This window comes from Schistocerca serialis, chromosome 6, assembly GCF_023864345.2.
Source record: "Schistocerca serialis cubense isolate TAMUIC-IGC-003099 chromosome 6, iqSchSeri2.2, whole genome shotgun sequence".
In the NCBI taxonomy this organism is placed as follows: domain Eukaryota; kingdom Metazoa; phylum Arthropoda; class Insecta; order Orthoptera; family Acrididae; genus Schistocerca; species Schistocerca serialis.
In genome coordinates this window covers 756,115,699-756,138,575 of record NC_064643.1, presented here as the reverse complement: position 1 = coordinate 756,138,575, position 22,877 = coordinate 756,115,699, and positions in this window count along the sequence as shown.

Genomic DNA, 22,877 nt, shown 5'->3' with positions numbered 1-22,877 from the left:
CGATAATAGACGCTGGACCAAGCGTACCTATCAGGTGAGAGGCCAAAGACAGACTGGCAAGTAACGAACCGCAACGCCCACTCGACTGCCAGTATTTAGATCGCCGCCTCAGACCAGAGGGCCCAGGAGTCACAGACAGTCAGCCCAGTTACAGGCAGTCAGTCAACTCAGCTACTAGTTCAGTCACTATTCTACAAAAATCAAAAAAAGTTTTGCATCACCCCGGTTCCCAGAACTCCTGATGACACACGTTCACTGTGGATATTGTATCACTGACACAGCCACTTTGACTGTTCAGAGATGACACTAAACCCACCCAAAGATGTAAACAACCATGCATGAGCATCCCCTATTAGATGGATGGGGTCCGACAGCCGATCAGTTCCAGTCATTCCATCAGGATGGAGGTACACGGCTCGTGTTCTATGTTGTTCAGCCATGCCTAGACGGTCAATACCGCGGTTCGGTTATGTCCGCATTGTTACTTTGCGCCAGGAAGGTCTCTCAACAAGGGAAGTGTCCTGGTGTCTCGGAGTGAGCCAAATCGATGTTGTTCGGACATGGAGGAGATACAGAGAGAGGAACTGTAGATAACGTGCCTCGCTCTGGCCGCCCAAGGCTAGTACTGCAGTGGATGACCACTACCTACGGATTATGGCTAGGACGAACCCTGACAGCAATTCCACCATGTTGAGTAATGCTTTTCGTGCAGCCACAGTACGCCGTGTTACGACTCATACTGTGCGCAATCGGCTGCGTGATGCTGAAATTCACTACCAAAGTCCATGGCGAGGTCCATCTTCGCAACCACGACACCATGCAGTGCGGTGCAGATGGACCTAACAACATGCCGAATGGACCGCTCAAGACTGGCATCACGTTCTCGTCACTGATGAGTGTCGCATATGCCTTCAATCAGACGATCGTCGGAGACGTATTTGGAGACAACCCGGTCAGGCTGAACGCCTTAGACACACTTTCCAGCGAGTGTAGTAAGGTGGAGGTTCCCTGCTGTTTTGGGGTGCCATTAAGTAGGGCCGACGTACGCCGCTGGTGGTCGTGGAAGCTGTAACGGCTATACGCTACGCGAATGCCATCCTCCGATCGTTAGTGTAACGATATCGGCAGCATATTGGCGAGGCATTCGTCTTAATGGACGACAATTCGCGCCCCCTTCAAAATGGTTCAGTTGGCTCTGAGCACTATGGGACTTAACTTCTGAGGTCATCAGTCCCCTAGAACTTAGAACTACTTAAACCTAACAAACCTAAGGACGTCACACACATCCATGCCCGAGGCAGGACTGGAACCTGCGACCATAGTGGCGCCCCCATCGTGCACATCTTCTGAATGACTTCCTTCAGGGTAACGACATCACTCGAGTAGAGTGGCCAGCATGTTCCCCAGATATGAACCCTTTCGAACGTGCCTGGGATGGATTGAAATGGGATGTTGCTGGACGACGTGACCCACCAACTACTCTGAGGAATCTACGATGAATCGCCGTTGAGGAGTGGGACAATCTCGACCAACAGTGCCTTTTGAACGTGTGGATAGTATGTCACGATGAATACAGGCATGCATCAATGCAAGAGGACAGGCTGCTGGATATTAAAGGTAGCGGTGTGAACAGCAGTCTTGACCACCACCTCTGAAGGTCTCGCTGTGTGGTGGTACAACATGTAATGTGTGGTTTTCATGAGCAATAAAAAGGGCGGAAATGATGTTTATGTTGATCTCTGTCCCAATTTTCCGTACAGGTTCCGGAACTCTCGGAACCGAGGTGGTGAAAAAATTTTCTTGGTGTGTGTAGCTGGCATGTGTCAGTTCACGTCACTGGCTACGAGGGAGTAGTGTTTATAACGGGACTTGTACTTCTCCAGCAGAGAGGCTAACGTGGGGTATTACGGAAGAACTTGAACTACTACATATGGACTAGCTTAATGATCAGTAGCTTTCTGTTCTGGTAAATACAGAACCCTGTTAATACAGTGCAGTTGTGGTGTAGAAAGAGGATACGGGCCACCAAACAACATCCTCTCCTTGCTTCCCCTGGTACAAGGCTCTATTGTGGCAACGAGATGACACAAAATGTAGTCCTTTGTCATTACTTGATATCGCACCAATTACCGATGTTTCGGACTGTGACTTCTGAAGGCAACGCGGCGCTGAAGGTTGGTGCTTGAGAGGAGCGACAATGTAAGCGAGAGGAGGCAGTGTGATCCAGACGGGATGACGGAAGCGCAGCCACGCTGGACCCCCACACCTACACAGTGGCCTCGGTGAGTGTCAGCCCCTACTGCGCAAGCGCGCCGTAGCTGCAACCAGCACCTCCGCCGCAGACAAAGCGCCCTGCTGACTATGTAGACTTTCCCGGCCTATTAGTATATCAAATTCTTGCCGGGTTTCCAGCCGGATGAAACTGTCATCTATTTAAATGTCTTCATCCGATCATCAAATTCACGATGGAAATTGAAATGGAGGGAAAGTTACCTTTTTTGGATGTACTAGTTTATAGGAAAGAAGACGGAACTCTTGTACACAGTGTTTACAGAAAACCGACTCATACGGACAGGTATTTATATGCTACCAGTTTGCATCCACGTTTTCAACGTACAGGAGTCCTTCAGACCTTGGTTAAACGAGCATACGCTGTCTCGGATGCTGAGAATTTGTCACAGGAGCTGCAACATCTTAAGGACGTGTTCAATAATAACGGCTATACGGACCGACAAATTCGACGTGCTTTTGAGTTTTGACCTCTACCTGAACCTTCTGAGCCGGCCTGGGTGGCGGAGCGGTTCTAGGCGCTTCAGTCTGGAACCACGCGACCGCTACGCTCGCAGGTTCGAATCCCGCCTCGGGCATGGATGTGTGTGATGTCCTTAGGTTAGTTAAGTTTAAGTAGTTCTAAGTTCTAGAGGACTGATGACCTCAGAAGTTAAGTCCCATCGTGCTCACAGCCATTTGAAGCATTTTTTGAACCTTCTGAAGGCACCTTTAGGCCTGTGGCTTTTCTTCCGTATGCTGGGAATGTGTCCTCCAAGATAGGTAGACTTTTGAAGAAATATGAGATCAGATGTGTTTTTCGTCCGCCAGCTAAGATTCGAGCACTTCCTCGCTCTGTTAAAGATGATTAGGTTTGAGGAAGTCTGGCGTTTACAAAATACCGTGTGAATGTGGGAAAATTTACATTGGCCAAGCTATTCATACCGTCAACGACAGGTGTACTGAACATCATCGCCATACGCGATTATTACAACCAGATAAATCTGCGGTGGCTGAGGATTGCCTTACAGAGGGGCACAAGATACTATACAATGAGACGCAAGTAGTTGCAAATGATTCGCGGTACTGGGATTGTGTTTTGAAAGAATCTGTCGAAATCAGACTAGATTAATCGTGATAATGGATACCCGCTAAGTAAAACGTGGAATCCTGTTTTATCTGAAATGAAAAAGCTGCGGTATCTGAATCGGCCGGCTATGAGTAATCATTTGTAACGATATATCATTTTCAGCAGTATTCACCACTGGAGGCGCTGCAACTCTTTTTGCGCCAGGGGGCAGCAGGAATGAATGAGTGCGTGCGCATGCGCTCTTGTACTTCCGATGCATATATATATAGGTGCAATTTTTTGCGAGTGGAATCAGTTATCGGCGAGAGCAGCGTAGCTTTTCTCACCTGATGATGGCGGCCAGGTGGACCGCTGAAATATTGTGTTCAGATGACAGTTTGATCCGGGTAGAAACCCGACAAGAATCTGATAAAGCGCCCTGCTACTGTGAATTACGGCTGCCCGTCTGAGACGCTAGCAGACTGCGTAGCTCGCTTGCGGGCGTCGCTTACGCATATTATACTAACAGCAGCTCACTCGCTGTAAATATTTTCACCACACGTGGATGGATGGATATGTTGATAAGGGATCACGACATCAAGATCCTCAACGGCCGCGCGAAAACAGTTTGAGACGAATGTCGGTAGAATACAGTAAATTGGAGTACAAAAAAGCGTAGAAAATAAAGGACACAAAACTTCGAAAACTGTGTGTGTGTACCCACACAGAAGCACGCAGCGTTGTATCACGCCAATATTAAAACATTAACTAAACAGGAAGAAAGTGGTAGCAGATGGGCGTGGCTGGGTGACGGCAAGAATACAAAAGGATGAGCCAGCCACTCAGCAACACACTAAAATCTCCAGCATAAAAGCTTTGGCCAGATTCCAGACTCATCTCAAAATTTTAAAACTTGAGTCACTCTCTTCTCATCATCAGCTAAAACAGAGGGCAGATCCCCACCGATATTTGCTTCTGCCCTTGCTTCACGCTATAAAATACACTGTGTTAAAATATGGCGTACAGAGATATATGCACGCCACAAGCATCAGAAAACGGAATGATCATTCCCGTCATACCCCTGAATTCTGACCACTCCTCCTGGGACCCCCTGCATTACCTATTACCTTATTTGTCCTTCGTGTCTGTCTAACAGTTCTCCAGCAAATATTTTCTGACGCAGTCTGTCAAATGCGTTCCTGTTAAAGTACATTGTAACCCTACCACATCCATCGGGATACCTATAATTTATCGTGTTTATATTTACCTAATTACCGGAATAGACATAATTTCCCAAGAAAATAACTCGAAATGATAAGTAGAAGTGTACAGTTAATACTTACCATGACACATGAACATGTTGCCCTAATAACGATCGGATGCAGACGTACGTCGGAGATGAAAATTAATTGTATTCAGTTCTTCAATTTTTTTACTAACTGCGAAACTGCGGATTAATGAAAATTTAGTTATTGAGTGAAATAACATGGTCGCCAGTCCTACAAAAAAATGGTTCAAATGGCTCTGAGCCCTATGGGACTTACCTTCTTAGGTCATGAGTCCCCTAGAACTTAGAACTACTTAAACCTAACTAACCTAAGGACATCACACACGTCCATGCCCGAGGCAGGATTCGAACCTGCGACCGTAGCGGTCGCGCGGTTCCAGACTGTAGCGCCTAGAACCGCTCGGCCACGCCGGCCGGCTGCCAGTCCTACAGTCGACAATAAGTTTATATATGGGAGATCATTTGTGTTTGCAAGATGTCACAAAATTTAGTTTGTCGATATTCAACATTTTAGAATAGTTAGAACTGACTGATATATTGTCTTACGCTACGTGGCAATAATTATGTAGCGTAACCTTAACGTAATGTTAACTCTCACTTAGTTTGACTATCCACTTCTTCCATATAATAAAAATTCATTACAAAAAATATATGATTAAGTACACTGATTTACCAAAGAAACTAGTATAGGCATGTGTATTCGAATACAGATATGCCGCCCGCGGTGGCCGAGCGGTTCTAGGCGCTTCAGACCGAACAGCGCGACTGCTACGGTCACAGGTTCAAATCGTGCCTCGGGCATAGATGTGTGTGATGTCTTTAGGTTAGTTAGGTTTAAGTAGTTCTAAGATCTAGGGGACTGATGACCTCAGATGTTAAGTTCCATAGTGCTCAGAGCCATTTGAGCAATGAAATACAGATACGTAAGCAGGCAGATTACGGCGCTGCGATCGCCAACGCCTATATAAGACAAAAAGCGTCTGGCGCTGTTTCTAGAACGGTTACTGCTGCTACAATGGACGGTTATCAAGATTTAAGGGATTCGGAACGTTGTGTTACAGTCGGCGCATGAGCGATGGGTCACAGCATCTTCGGGGATTTTCCCATACGACCATTTCCCGAGTGTACCGTGGATATCAGGAATCCGATAAAACATCAAATCGCTGCGGCTGGAAACAGATCCTGCAAAAACGGGACGAACGACGACTGAACAGAATCGTTCAGCGTCACAGAAATCAAGCCCTTTCGCAGTTTGCTGCAGATTTCAATGCTGGGCCATTAGCAAGTGTCAGCGTGCGAACCACTCAACGAAACATCATCGATATGGGCTTTCGGAGCCGAAGACCCACTCATGTACCCTTGACGAGATCGTGACACAAAGATTTACGCCTCACCTGGGTCCGACATTACACTGTTGATGACTGGAAATACGTTGCCTGACCGGACGAGTCTCGCTTCAAATTGTACCGAGAGGATGGACGTGTACGGGTGTGGAGACAACCTCATTTGTCCATGGACCCTGCGTGTTAACAGGAGACTGTTCATAGCTGGTAGAGGCTCTGTAATGGTGTGGGCGTGTGCAGCTGAAGTGATATGGGACTCCTGATACGTCTAGATATGACTCTGATAGGTGAGAAGTACGTAAGCATCCTCTCTGATCACCTGCATTCATTGATATCCATTGTGCAATCGACGGACTTGGGCAATTCGAGAAGGACAATGCGACACCCAACACGTCCAGAGTGGCTCCAGGAACACTCTTCGGTATTTAGACTCTTCCGCTGGCCAGCAAACTTCCCAGACATGAACATTATTGACCATATCCGGGATGCCTTGCAACTTGCTGTTCAAAGGAGATCTCCGCCCCCTCGTACTCTTATGGATTTATGGACAGCCTTGGAGGATTCGTGGTGTGAACTTGTTACAGTACTGCTTCAGACATTAGTTGAGTCCATGCTATGTGCGCTCGCGAGGGTTCTACACAATGTTAGGCAATTGTACCAGTTTCTTTGGCTCTTCAGTGTAAATCCTTTCAATAGGTCCTGAAATATGCTATAATATAAGACAGGAAAACGCACGTGGGACGTCATGATATATAAAAGGTGAAGAAAAATTCGCACACTCGGACTCCGCAGCGGGATCCGCACATACTGGCAATACAAAACTGTCACAAAATTTCATTCTGATCATATTTTGCGTAGTAAATGGATGTTAAATATTGGCAACCAGATAAAACCGCAATAAGATCTCTGATAAGTACCTCTGTCAGCAAACACAGCAGTGCTGTGCAGTTGGTGCAGTGGATAGTGTTTTTGGTTTGGCATGTAAGACGTTGAGGGTTCGATTCTCGGTGGAGGCATATTCGCTTCTATTTGCTAAAAGTAGTCTGCGTAGTACGATATCTGGCTGCCACATCGTCATACAGCTATTACGGTGCGTCTTCTACAAAACATTTGCCGTTACCTACTGCGAACACAGAAGTGGAAGTACAATCGTTTTCATTGGTTAGCTTTTAAAGAAGCTTTTTGCACGTTGCGGACGCGAATTGTTTGGCGCCATGGCATTTACTGTATTCCAAAACTGTTTTCTGAGTACCCTTACACAATGGTCCCATTGAAATTAGTTGCGAAGCACGTTGCTAGTCCTACTTGTGATGTAAAGCCCTAACGGAGTGTAACGGACCTGAATGTGGCAAGAATAATAATTGGTATTAAGCGATGGGACCATTGGGGGGGGGGGGGGGGGGGGGTACGGGTACACAGAAAATAGGTTTAGAATCTAGTAGATGCATTGGTGCGAAACAGTTCGCGTCCACATGAAAAAGGTTTCTTTAAAAGCTGACCAATGAAAATGATTGTATTTCCCTTTCTGTGCCCTTTATTTGTAACTGCAAATGTTTAGTAGGAGACCCACTGCAATCGCTGTATGACGATTAAGATGCCATATACCGTGCCATGCAGACTGCTTTTAGCAAATAAAAACAAATATGTCTCCACCGAGAAACGAACCCTCGACCTCGTGCTTGCTAACGGAAAACGCCATCCACTGCACCAACAGCACATACCGTGCACGTTATGACAGCCAGACTGCCGACATTCAACAGCAATTTATTGCCCGGAATATGCGCAGGACCAAATTTTGTAACAGATATTTTTGTATTGGCAGTATGTGAGGAATTGCGCTGCGAAGTCGGAATGGGCGAATTTTTATTCATCCTGTATAGATTGCAAATTACACTACTTTATCCTAGAGTTTCAACTTTTGTCGATGTCAGACTTAACTTCTAAATCTGTTTAGCATTGGCCGGCACAATAGACGTTGTTTATCTGATAAGAATAATTCTGTTATTTTGCTCTTCGTAATCACTCACTCCGTGCATTTCTTCCTCTTCGATTACAATCCCAGCACCGCTTGAACCACTGGTAGCTGGTATGGATATTATCCCATAAGCATTGTACCAGTAGCATGTTTTTCTTGTCCGCCTCCTATACGCCATGACAGATTGTAAATATTTTTGCATATACTGTACCTACCTGCTTCTCCAGATCCCTCCGCTCGCAGAATGTATAACAATAACTCTCTCCTGATTATCTTACATCTAAATGTTTACCAAGTTATTTCCAAAAGTATACGCCCAGAGCGCACAAATAAAGACACTTGAAATGGGCTCCGTGACATAGCCAGATAAGAAGAAATCTGACGTATATGCAAGCTAATTTAACAAACGATGGTACAAACTGAGCACTCAAACTGAGGAACGAAAAGGCACCACTTAATCGTTAAACAGGAGAGGAAATAACTCTATGGGAAGCCCTTACGAGAAGATGTGGCCACCTGGTCGAATATCTGTTAAGGAATCCATAAGCAGTCAGCTTTGTGCCAGAAGAAACAGCAAAGAAAAAAATCGTATGGGCAGACAAACTGAAAACACGTAAGAAAATTTTCCAGAATGTTATACGTAATGGAACTTCAGAGATCAAAATAAACTGCCTGATACAAAAAGTGAACCATCAGGAAAGGGAGAAACAAACGTCATGAAACTTAATGAATTAATAGTGTATGTCATGTTATTTCAGTGACTATAAAATCGAGTCAAATTTACAGAGAATTTGGCAGTATGGGCCCACTAATCAATATGAGGTAGCACTCTCTCTGGCCTGCATACATGCGCTGATTTCGTCGTAAGGCGTTTCAAGAAGCCATTGTATCCTCTCCTGAGACGAGCTGTAGAACAAGTGTTGTAGCTTCTTCTTTAAATCTTGGATTCTGGCATTGAGATGGAATAGAGTCCAAGTTGGTCCCACACATGTTCTTGGATACTGGCACAGGGAGAGTTGACGTATGAGCTAGTTCCACACATGTTCCACAGGGAACAGATCTCAGGACTGTACTGGCAATGAAAGTACCTCAGGCTGACGTATACAGTGCTTAGAGGCAAGTACCGTATGTGGATGAGCATTGTCTTGTTGAAAAATGGCACATCGAAACTATCACGCGAGACGCAGAATGACGCGCGGTACCGTTGCGTCGTCAGAATTACCTTGAAACATCCCCTTAGAAAAATTTTATAAATGACAGTGCTGGGAAACCTCTACGTTATTTGATTTTCAAACAGCTGAGCAAACCTGAACGTACTCAGACATTTCTCTCTTTACGTATTCTGATCATCACTAAACTGACACACAATATTTTTTAGCGCAACGCAATCTGACTCAATAATCCCTACAAAAGAATGGCCCTGACTAACAATAACGTAAACCTTTCATGAATCACTTACCTCGCAAAAATCTTCGTTACTCAAACTACTGCAACAACTGCGTGCGTCAATACTGCCAGCTGAATAAAAAATTGTAACTTGTGAAGGCACTAACTACTGTTAGGCATAGTTATCAAATGAAAGATTTTGATAGAGAACAAGCAATGTATTTACCTTAATAATGTTCAAAAGTCATATGTATATATATATATATATATATATATATATATATATATATATATACTCTCTTTCAAATTCTAAAGGTGGCAGGGGTAAAATACAGGGAGCGAAAGGCTATTTACAATTTGTACAGAAACCAGATGGCAGTTATAAGAGTCGAGGGGCATGAAAGGGAAGCAGTGGTTGGGAAGGGAGTAAGACAGGGTTGTAGCCTCTCCCCGATGTTGTTCAATCTGTATATTGAGCAAGCAGTAAAGGAAACAAAAGAAAAATTCGGAGTAGGTATTAAAATTCATGGAGAAGAAATAAAAACTTTGAGGTTCGCTGATGACATTGTAATTCTGTCAGAGACAGCAAAGGACTTGGAAGAGCAGTTGAATGGAATGGACAGTGTCTTGAAAGGAGGATATAAGATGAACATCAACAAAAGCAAAACAAGAATAATGGAATGTAGTCTAATTAAGTCGGGTGATGCTGAGGGAATTAGATTAGGAAATGAGGCACTTAAAGTAGTAAACGAGTTTTGCTATTTGGGGAGCAAAATAACTGATGATGGTCGAAGTAGAGAGGATATAAAATGTAGGCTGGCAATGGCAAGGAAAGCGTTTCTGAGGAAGAGAAATTTGTTAACATCCAGTATCGATTTAAGTGTCAGGAAGTCATTTCTGAAAGTATTTGTATGGAGTGTAGCCATGTATGGAAGTGAAACATGGACGATAAATAGTTTGGACAAGAAGAGAATAGAAGCTTTCGAAATGTGGTGCTACAGAAGAATGCTAAAGATTAGATGGGTAGATCACATAACTAATGAGGAAGTATTGAATAGGATTGGGGAGAAGAGAAGTTTGTGGCAGAACTTGACCAGAAGAAGGGATCGGTTGGTAGGACATGTTCTGAGGCATCAAGGGATCACCAATTTAGTATTGGAGGGCAGCGTGGAGGGTAAAAATCGTAGAGGGAGACCAAGAGATGAATACACTAAGCAGATTCAGAAGGATGTAGGTTGCAGTAGGTACTGGGAGATGAAAAAGCTTGCACAGGATAGAGTAGCATGGAGAGCTGCATCAAACCAGTCTCAGGACTGAAGACCACAACAACATATATATATATATATATATATGTGTGTGTGTGTGTGTGTGTGTGTGTGTGTGTGTGTGTGCGTGTGTGTGTGTCTGTGTGTGTGTGTATCAGTTCATGATATCCAGCATTACAAATTTACTCTTTCTGGCGGACACACGGTCAAATACCCCGCTCTTAAAATTCTGCCATTTCTCTCCCCACATCCACCACTGCTGGCGGCTCACCTCCAACTGCGCAACCCTACGCGCTGTTCACATCCAGCTGCCCAACACTACAATAGCAAATATCCCAACAAAGCAAACCAGCCACAGCCTTCGCACAGCACAGTCAAATGATTTTCACACAGAGCGCTACGTGGCGGTACCAACATAAAAACCTGAACATCCTACTTACAACCTTACACACTGCAGGTCCTGACCGGAAGTTATACCCGCCGGCACGCCACGCCTTGTCGTCAGGATTAACACCGCTGTGCCTCACCAAAACACTCAAAGAACTGGATGTCTCACCAGATCCCCGCTTATTCATCGACGATGGTCATCCGGTGTACTGCAGAACGTCGTTTCATCACTGAACATAAAGCAGCGGCGTTCATCAGCAGTCCATTCTTCACTTCACGGCACCTCTGCAGACTCAGTCTTTTGTGATGCAGTTTTAACGGCAGCCTACATATGCGATGGTAACTCCACAGTCCGGTTGCTGTTAATAAATCTCCGACAAGTGGTGCGGGATGACACAGGGAGTCCATCGCTTGTCCTCCGATGGCAACCTCAGATGTGAAGGAGCGTGCTTGGCGCACTTTGCTGTGATCTGCCCATGTGGTGGTCAACCTAGGTCGACAAGAACCTCGATGACAGGTATACTTGCCCTCACATTCCCATGCAGTCCATCACCGGGCCACTGACCTACGACCCAGAAATCTGGACATTGCACGATTCGACCAGCACGCCAAATGGAGACCCACAATGAAGTCTCTTTGAAACTCAGTCAGATGATGATAATGCTGCCTCACACGAGTGTCTGGCATCCTCGTTGTCTTCACAGTGATCACTCAACAACTGATGCTCTTCACGCCCCTACCAGGCCTAGTAACAACACTAAATCTGAAAAACACTAATGCACTCTAGTGGCCCTCCTACCTGTTACACAATTTACAACTCGAATCATTTACATAATCGCCGATGGTACATATGTGCGAAGTTACACTGGTATCAGAACATATCTCGTGGGTGTTTTATTTTTCTTGTCAGGAACGCTATTACAACAAGGATACACTCTGGAACTTAAACGATATTTCTATTGCTTCTGCGTCGCATTTCCGTTTATTTTGCTTGAGTGTTTCAGTTTCATTAGCTGTTACACAAACTACTGCACGCTACCGGTTCTTGGAAGGTCGTGGCAGAATCCAGAATACTTCTTATCCTACAAGGTTTCTGTCACTAGTGGTAGAGATCATAAACAGATCTCAGCCATTCTTGGCATATAAACTGGATTTTGTACTATTGTCTTATGACCCTAAACACTAATGTTCTGGTTTACGTGAATTATACCAGCTGAAATTCTCCCAGGAACCGCGTTTCCTAGACGAATTAGAAATGAAGACGTATGTAGTTGTGATTATGTGCTGTTAAAGGACGAAACAGCACTTCCTGTTAATGGCAGAAGCAGTACATGAACGGATTAGGACATGACCGTTCGCCCAAGAAAACCCTTAGTAGCATTCCTGAAGGAAAGTGTGTCTCAGATGATAGCGGTCATAAACTTTGTGAGGAAGGAATAAGCAGATGCTTAACCCTTCTAATGTAAGAGTATGATGATGACAAATTATGATTATGACTTCATACGCTGTCGTTCCGCATAAAAGTCTCAAGCAAAGTAGAATGTGGAACATTCCACGAACAATACGAGAATGAAATAGAAGGGAGAACCGATAGAGATACTCAAAGTACCGTCCGCCACACACCGTCAGGTGGCTTGCGGAGTAGGGATGTAGATGTAGATGGATTATGACGGTAGTGAGTTCATGTAATGATTAGTAAGTTGCCACATTTTCCACTCTTTTAGAGCAGGTAATGACGGTGAGAGTAATTTCAATTAGTCTTCTTCTATCCGAAGCCGATAAGCAGAGCAAATGTAGAGACGGTAGAGGGAACACTGTGAAGTTACGCTCAGTGTATCGTCGGTTGGTCGATATGCGCAGATGGTTTCTTGTTTAGCGGCCGGCTGTAGGCCCACCAAGGCCACGCACAGCAGATGTTCCCACAGAGCCAGCTCTTTTTCGCTCTGCGAGGAAGCCCTCTGACCTGACGTTATCGCGTTATTCCTAGAACGGAAAAAGGCCAGCGTCTGTTCTGAGAGATACGCTTCTTGCGTCAGTTCGAATCCGCTCTTTTTCTCAACTCCAGGGACTGACAGATGTCCGGACCATCACCACGCATGACGCCTCTAAATAAGAACTAACTGGGTGATCACTCTTCGCTATCCACAACGATTTATACCTTGCCATCTTACGTGCCTGAAAAACTGACAAATGACAGCATTACAGATGAATAACGTCCATGTGAAAAAGAGCGTAACGCCACTGAATGACGTAAACTACACACAGAATGTGGCGATTAGCTTCAGCTCAGTTGACAGACCTGGAGATTAAGATGGAAGTACTAATCCTGAAAGTGTGTTACCCGATACTCTTCTCGTAAAGAGCACAATAGTTTTTTTTTCGAACAGTTTTTTTTTATTTCCTAAGGGACTGAACTGCTAAGGTCATCGGTCCCTAGGCTTACACACCACCTGAACTAACTTTTCCTAAGAACGACATACTCACCCATGTCCGAGGGAGGACTCGAACCTCCGGCGGGAGGGGCCGCGCAATCCGTGACATGGCGTCTCAAACCACGCTGCCACTCCGCGCGGCTAGCAAATTTTTCTTTCGTGATCTGATGTACACTGTACTTCTCGGTATCAGACACGCTGGGAATGTCGAGTGCTGCTCTTCACGCCTCATGTTATTTCAGTTCGCCTCCGTAAATGAACGGCCAGGGTAGATGGCTGCCATATGGAGAACACAGGTTCCATTTCTGGTACAGTCAAGAAATTTTGCTTGGTGGAAGGGCGGTGCAATCTGCCTCCTGATGCCAATTGAGCAGATTTTTGGATGGGAAGTGGCGGTTCCAAGGTGTGGTACGCGGGAACATGGCCGGACGACGGTTCGCTGGCCGTTTCTCATCCGCACGACGCCGAACGACAGAGGATGGCGCGGCGGCCGGTCGACAGCCACTGTGTCGTCAGGGCCTCTACGAGGAGCTCGTTAAAACTTTCAAGTCATTTCGGCTTTCATAACTGCACACTAAATGTAGTTGGCTGACTAGCAAGATTTTCCAAAATAGCAGCAGCTCACAAATCCGTGTAATTTAACGCGTCATACAGACCTACTGAATATTCCCCGTTTGTGTCCGTTGTCTACATACATAACCCACAAGCCATCACACGGTGCACAGCGAATGGTGGCGTGTACCAACACTAGTCATTCCCTTCTAATTCCAGTCGCAAATAGAGAGAGGGGAAAACGACTGTCTATATGCTTCCATACGAGCCCTAATTTCTCTTATGTTCGTGGTCCTTAGAGAGATGTACATTGGCGACAGTGCAGTTGTTTTGCAATCAACCGTAAATGTCGATTCTTTAAATTTTCTCAGCAGTGTTTTGTGAAAAGCATGTCGTTTTCCCTTCCAGGGACTCCCATTTCCATTTACGGAGAGTTTTCGTAATACTCGGTTGTTAATCGAACCTACCAGCAATAAATGTTGCAGCACGCTTCTGAGATACTTCGATGTCCTCCATTACTCTGACGTTGTGGGAATCCCAGACACTCCAGCAGTACTAAAGAATCGGTCGCCCTGGTGCTCCCCACGCGGTCACCTTTGTATATGAGCTACACATTCCTAAAATTTTCCCAATAAAGTGACGTCGTCCAATTTCCTTCCCTTCTAGCGACATCGCGTACTTCTCCCATTTCATACCACTTTGCAACGTTTCCCTCTTGTTGTTTAATGTCTAGTTGGTGTGATGAATGACAGCTTTCTTTAAATTTGGAGAAATGAAATTAATGCACCTGGGTATGAAAGCCATCCCTATTATGATTAAATGAGGTGACTCTGCCAAACAGTATACCATTCATACTGCATTCGAACATTATGGGATTGATTTTCCTACTCATCAGGACTGATTTACATTTTTCTAAATTTTGTGCGAGCTACTAGTCATCATACCTACCTCACTGAAGTTAGTTGCGTGCAAGCCGTTAAAAAGCGACGGTGGACGCAGCCCGCTCTAATAACCACTAATAAGAGTCTGGATACTTTTGAGCGGATGGTGATTTGCCCTAACTTCTGTCGGCAAATGCTTTTATGGCACAGTTCGTGTAAATTTGAATATCTTACTAGCTGTCAACAATTTTAAAGACGTTTTATTTGATCACTCAAAGCTTTCTCCTGTTTCAACGTCATATCTCACAGTGTATGCTGTACATGAAAATTAAGCATCAACATCAACCACTGCGTATTGCAGTGTTATATATTAGTACGAGATGGCATGGGCAGAATATGTAGTTGCTGTGACGATATTTTTCTTTCCTTTGTTGTCATTGCATTCCCCTCGCCGCATATGGGAAATCGGATGTGGGCTGTCAGCAGATACAAGCCGCCGCTCTTGAGCCATATGAGAGTAAAAACTTTAAGACATATTATAAAATTGAGCCCAAACTCCAGCAACAAAATTTCGGATGTTGTTCAGGGTCACTTCCTGATTATTTTGGTATAAGGGACCCTTAGTTTTCGGTGGCTCGTAACGGAGTAATTGTATTTCGTTTAACTTTTACATATACTTACTTTTGTAACAATATAGCACTGAAAATATATGCACAGCAGAGGAATGTCTACGGCGTGTACTGTGTGTGTTGTTTGAGAACTGGTAAGTTCCATTTATTCACAGTACTTGACGTTGACAGGAGTCCACTGTACAACTACACAACTGATGAGAAACTGCTGGAAACAGTATCTACCTTAAAGTATCTTGGAGTATCAATCCAGAGCGACCTTAAGCGGAATGACCACATAAAACAAATACTAGAAAAGGAGATTCCAGAGTGAGGTTCGTGGGAAGAATCTTAAGAAATATAACTCGTCCATGAAGGAAGTGGCTTATAAGGCGCTTGTTCGATCGACTCTTGGGTACCGTTCATCAATATACGATCCTAACCAGGTACGAATGATAGAAGAGGTAGAGAAGGTCCGACGAAGGACGCCGCGTTTCGTCACGAGATCGTTTGTGAGAGAGCGCTGTCGAGACCATCAATCAAACCCCATTGGCAGACTTTACAAGAGAGGAGGTGTACATCACGGAGAGATTTCCTATTGAGGGAATACTTTCCGGGAAGAGTCGGACACCTCGCGTAGTAACCACGACGACGGAAAGAAAGGAAGGAACATTCGTCCCGTCGACATTGAGTTCATGAGAGATTGAGCACAAGCTCGGACTGTGTCAAGGATGAGGAAAGAAACAGGCCGTGCCCTTTCAAAGAAACCATCCCGGCATTTACCTGGAGCGATTTAGGGAAATTACGGAAAACCTGAATCTGGATGGCCGTACGTGGGTTTGAACCGTCGTCCTTCCGAATGCGAGCACGATGAGAAAATTCGCGAAGTTAGACCCATTTCAGAGGCTTACCGACAATCATTCTTCCCACACGCCATTCGCGAGTGGAACTAGGTAGGTGGGGTGGGGATCAGTTAGTGGTCCAGAAGTATCCTAGCCACAAATCATTAGGTGGATTGCGGAATATGATGCAGACAGAATGAAATTTTCACTCTGCGGCCGACTTTGTTCTGATATGAAACTTCCTAGCGGATTAAAACTGCGTGTCAGACCGAGACTCGAACTCGGGACCTTTGCTATTCACGGGCAAGAGCGCTTGCCTCTGAAAGGGAAAGGTCTCGAGTTCGGGCCTCGGTCCATCACGCAGTTTTAATCTGTCAGGAAGTTTTATGATGTATATGTAAGTTGAACGGCCACATGATCCATTGCCCTGAAACTTGCATTCAGGAGTGATAAGCTTTTCCCTCAGTGTCGTCAGCCAGATCACAGAACTGCTACAGTTTCCTGAGGGCTGTAATATTACACTGTGTTTTGTGTTGTACGTTTTCTTTATTCAATGTTACACGCTTTTTCAGAGCTGGGAAGGTTTTCTTTACATAAATGTACGATACTGGAAGAATAATGGGGAAAAGTGTACTTTCAATTGAATGAATGCAGACTTTTCCGGCTTATACTACAGATGAAAGGCTTTCGGAAAGTCGTCAGAAGGTAAAGAGTGTGACAGTCATCGAAACGTTGCGGTGTTTTAACGCTCCCATCAGGCTGGAATCACCACAGCTTCTCATCCACAATTTCTTAGTTACTCTGCAATGATCCACTGGACACTACGAAGCCCTTATACCAAAATACACAGTACGTTTCTGTGAAAACCTCCCAACTTTTGTCGATGGAGTTCGCAGTCACTCTGTAGATATTGACCGTAGTGCGCGTTACGTAAAACATTTTAAACTGACAGGGCTCAATTCGCGATTAAAACTGTTCATCTCAGTAAACTATACACAATGCTTACAATTTATTAACGATTACGATTCACTTCTGTGTATATTTTCTGTTCCTGATGTGCTTTCCGGTGTTGTCAGAGAGACAGAGCTCATTTCACATTAATGGCATAGACAGTTTCTTAGTGGCGCTGGTTTCCCATTGCTTTCCCCCAACCTACTAACGAAATGTAAAGTGAGGTGACATGTTTTCTGCTATTTGACGGCTAGCATATGTCATAACAGAGATCACTGGAGATGACGCAAACTGCTGAGTCAGTTGTAGATTTACTATGCAGGAGAGTGGAGTTGTCAACCTAATCGGACACCCGAAAGATTGAATTTTATCAATCACATACGGTGAATTTTGGAAGCCATGTGTAAATTTAAATTTGTAGTGTATTTAGAACTGATGCGACGTTAAGCAGCGAATTTCAGTGTTAGGTTATTCTGCCTTGATATGGCCGGAACGGTGCATGGCGAGTCCATGAGACACTGCGAAGGGCTTGGGCATTTAACTCAGAGTACTGGGGCTAGGTATGATATTCTAGGGGTAAACAGCGAATTCTTACCACGGAGCGTAGACTTGCTGCTTCTACTTATGGACGTGGACGCACTTTTCCTTGTAGCCGCGCGGAGCGGCCGCGCGTTCAGAGGCGCCATGTCACTGACTGACATGTCACTGATCCCGGCGGAGGTTCGAGTCCTCCCTCGTGTGTGTGTGTGTGTGTGTGTTTGTGTGTGTGTGTGTGTGTGTGTGTGTGTGTGTGTGTGTGTCTGTGTGTGTGTTGTTCTTAGCATAAGTTAGTTTAAGAAGGGTGTAAGTCCAGAGACCGATGACCTCAGCAGTTTGGTGTCTTACGAATTCACACACATTTGAACAACATTTTCCTTGCAAGTATGCATTAATGTCAGGTTATTCACTATTCTTATAAAACAGTGTACCGAAGTACATCACAACCGATATTGGCAAAGACTGTTGTTGACTTCAGATCACATGAAACAATGGGAATATCCTTTCAGATATCGCTGGATGTTTCCGATATCACCATAGCCGAATATTAATTTAAAGTCCATACTCATATGGCTCTAGTATAAAAGTTTACCTATAGATGAAGAGAAGGAGATGGCTGAAGTTAGGTGGTGACGTACAGCGGAATATTTAGTTCAAAAATGGTGACAGAAGTCATTGTTAAAGAGCGGGTGGACAAGGTGCAGGATCAACTCTTTCTACGAACAGCCGAGGGTACGTCTCCAACAACTTAACGCAAAGTTGTTGATTCTCAGTATGGTTTGTCACACAAAATATGCCTCGTATTAATGTTCAAGAGTGGAACTGAAAGAATAAGTACTATTATCAATCCATGGAGAAGAATGAAGATACAAAGACACCAACCTCTTTGGTCTTCTTGCGGCATTTTTGCGCGTTGTCGTCAAGAATCGGAAGAGTTCTCGGAAGATATGACATTAGGTGTCCTTTTAGACCATCTACAAAACTGAGGAACCTATTGGGTCCGGTTAAGGATGACCTTGGCCAGAGGGAACATGTTGTGTACAGGATTCCTTGTCAACATGGGGCGGCATATATAGGCCAGACATGTCGCACAGTAAAATCAAAAATGGCTCTGAGCACTATGGGATTTAACTCCTAAGGTCATCAGTCCCCTAGAACTACTTAAACCTAACTAACCTAAGAACATTACACACTTCCATGCCCGAGGTAGGATTCGAACCTGCGACCGTAGCGGTCGCGCGGTTCCAGACTGTAGCGTCTAGAACCGCTCGGCCACTCCGGCCGACTCGCACAGTAAAAGAACTCGACTATGAACATCAGCGTCATACACGCCTATGCCAATCGGAGGAGTCGACAGTTGCAGAACACTCTCTGAATACGGGTTATGTATACTTTATGAAAAGGCGGAAGTTTTATCCCCGGCATCATCTTTCTGGGACTGCATCATTAAAGAAGCAATACATAACCGTACAGCTGATAATCTCATCAACAGTGATGCGCGATTTCAACTGAGCACAGCCTGGAGCCATGCATTGGCTGAAATTAAATCTCGATGAGAAAATCGAGTTTGTTCGATAACAGACCCGTCACAACTATGGTCTAGTGTGGTTTTTTTATTGAGTAATGTCTGACCGCACTGTTAGTAAACATAGCGTACAGCGCACTCGAAGGAGGGTCACTCCGCAATTTTCGGCAGAGGGCATTTGAGTACGGTGGCATCTATCTGCAAATGATTGCGCATGCTTGATTTCCACGCCTGCGCATTCTTCGCGCGCGTGCTCTATATACAGGGGCGTCGATGTGCGAATACCGTCAGTCGTACCTAGCCACCACCAAGGTTCAACCACCTGAAGATGTCGGCCAGTTGCTCCGAGCAAATATTGTGGAGCTTGCACGTCGTCCGGCGGCAAATCTGTGAAGTCTATTTACAGCCTAACTGACGGGAAAGCTTGCAGAGGCGTATTGTAACGAATGCTACGGCTTGTCAATTGACATTTTATAATCGAATCTCTGTAAATTGGTTTTTACAGAGTCCGCGTTCTACGCTACCTGATCAAAAGTATCTGGACACCCATTAGTGAAAATTAATATTAACTGTCGGCCGACTGCTACGGTCGCAGGTTCGACTCCTGCCCTGGGCATGGATGTGTGTGGTGTCAGTAGCTTAGTTAGGTTTAAGTAGTTCTAAGTTCTAGGGGACTGATGACCTCAGATGTTAAGTCCAATAGTGCTCAGAGCCATTTGAACCATTTGAATATTAACTGTGATGTTGTTTCGCCTTAAGAGGGCTTGAACTTTTCTGGCGACCCTTTCGGTGAGGTGTCTGAATATCTGTCCGGAAATGGCAACCCATTCTCCCACAAGAGCAGCACCAGAGCAAGTGCTGGTGTTGGACGCTAGGGTTCGGAACGAATTCGACGTAGTAACTGATTGCAAAGGTTTCCCATTGGGTTCAGGTTCAGACTCTGGGCAGGTCAGTCCATTTCAGGTATGTTGTTGACCACAAACCATTCCCTCACCGATGCTGCTTAATGACAGGGTGCATTGTGAGGCTGATACAATCAATAATCGTCTCCGAACTGCTCCTCATCTGTAAGCAGTACACACTGCTATAAAACGTGTTTATATCCTTCCGCATGTAGCATATTCTTAAACGCAGTGAGAGAATTGCGCCCTTAATTTCACGTTTCCACTGCCCACTCAGGTCACCAACAGCCGATGTGGGACGCTTTAGAATAATTGAAATGACCCTGATGGATTTGTTACTCAGGTGACATCCAATGACTAGTCCACGTTCGAAGTCAAAAAGCTGGTTTGAAGGGCCCATTCTGTTGTTACCGGATTTCTACCGATAACACAATACTCCCCGTCTCCTTTTATACAGACGGGTCCTTTTGTGAAATCTAGTGTTCAGTTCCGCATTACACAGTGTTTTGTTCAGATGGTGTATGCCTGAAAAAGTTTTGTGAGGCTGCCTCTCTTTTCTGCTATTGGATTCCAATTATACTACTTCTATGTTTTGAACAAGTAACTAGTATAGATACTGCAGCAACGGAAAGGGAAGCTGACTATATCGCTGGAGGTCCCTGCCCCACAGCTGGGACGCAGTAACGGAACCTTGTGCGTGCCGGAGATGCAAGCCTTGTAGGAGCGTCCGTGTGAGTACGTGTGCAGAAGGAAGGACTCCGCCCACGCATTCGGCAGTTGACACACGCTCGCTAGCGGCAAAGCCACGCACACGTCGCGTGTGGCCAGTTCGTGCTCGCCCGAGACGCGCTTCCCGCCTGCCTGACGTAATCAGGTGTGATCCACAGCGCCTGGTAGTCACGCGCTACTTTTGTCCTCGACAGCGAATACCGATTGCTGACGTTGGCTAAGGCTATTGCAGACACGAGCACATGTTTCTAGTGTGTGTTCTTCCTTTTTACTGTAAATCAATCTCTAAATCTGAAATACATAAAATTTAACAGCTCCTCCATCTGCCGATTTGCGTCGGTAAATGTAAAATAGGTAGTGAATAGAATGTGGCTGAGTGATTGGGCGGTTTTCAGGTTGTAAGACAAGGGCGATGACTATTACACACTATCATATACGGGTGAACATTCGATATGATGACTGGAGCGCGCAGATATAAATTAAAACGCTATTCAAGTCTATGGACTGGGATAATAAGGTAAGTCTGTCCTCACGAAGAAGATTGATTTGGCACTCCAGCACTTTATTAGGCATTGCCCTCTTGGAACTGGTATCTACAACTACATATACAGGGTGTTACAAAAAGATACGGCCAAACTTTCAGGAAACATTCCTCACACAAAATAAAGAAAAGATGTTATGTGGACATGTGTCCGGAAACGCTTAATTTCCATGTTAGAGCTCATTTTAGTTTCGTCAGTATGTACTTTACTTCCTCGATTCACCGCTAGTTGGCCCCATTGAAGGAAGGTAATGTTGACTTCGGTGCTTGCGTTGACACGCGACCCATTGCTCTACAGTACTAGCATCAAGCACATCAGTACGTAGCATCAACAGGTTAGTGTTCTTCTTTTGCAGTCAGTGCAATGTTTACAAATGCGGAGTTGGCAGATGCCCATTTGATGTATGGATTAGCACGGGGCAATAGCCGTGGCGCGGTACGTTTGTATCGAGACAGAAGGTGTCCCGACAGGAAGACGTTCGAAGCAATTGATCGGCGTCTTAGGGAGCACGGAACATTCCAGCCTATGACTCGCGACTGGGGAAGACCTAGAACGACGAGGACACCTGCAATGGACGAGGCAATTCTTCGTGCAGTTGACGATAACCCTAATGTCAGCGTCAGAGAAGTTGCTGCTGTACAAAGTAACGTTGACCACGTCACTGTATGGAGAGTGCTACGGGAGAACCAGTCGTTTCCGTACCATGTACAGCGTGTGCAGGCACTATCATCAGCTGATTGGCCTCCACGGGTACACTTCTGCGAATGGTTCATCCAACAATGTGTCAATCCTCATTTCAGTGCAAATGTTCTCTTTACGGATGAGGCTTCATTCCAACATGATCAAATTGTAAATTTTCACAATCAACATGTGTTGGCTGACGAGAATCCGCACGCAATTGTGGAATCACGTCATTAACACAGATTTTCTGTGAACGTTTGGGCAGGCATTGTTGGTGATGTCTTGATTGGGCCCCATGTTCTTCCACCTACGCTCAATGGAGCACGTTATCACGAATCATACGGGATACTCTACCTGTGCTGCTAGAACATGTGCCTTTACAAGTACGACACAACATGTGGTTCATGCACGATGGAGCTCCTGCACATTTCAGTCGAAGTGTTCGTATGCTTCTCAACAACAGATTCGGTGACCGATGGATTGGTAGAGGCGGACCAATTCCGTCGCTTCCACGCTCTCCTGACCTCAACCCTCTTGACTTTCATATATGGGTGCATTTGAAAGCTCTCGTCTACGCAACCGCAGTACCAAATGTAGAGACTCTTCGTGCTCGTGTTGTGGACGGCTGTGATACAATGCGCCAATCTCTAGGACTGCATCAGCGCATCAGGGATTCCATGCGACGGAGGGTGGATGCATGTATCCTCGCTAACG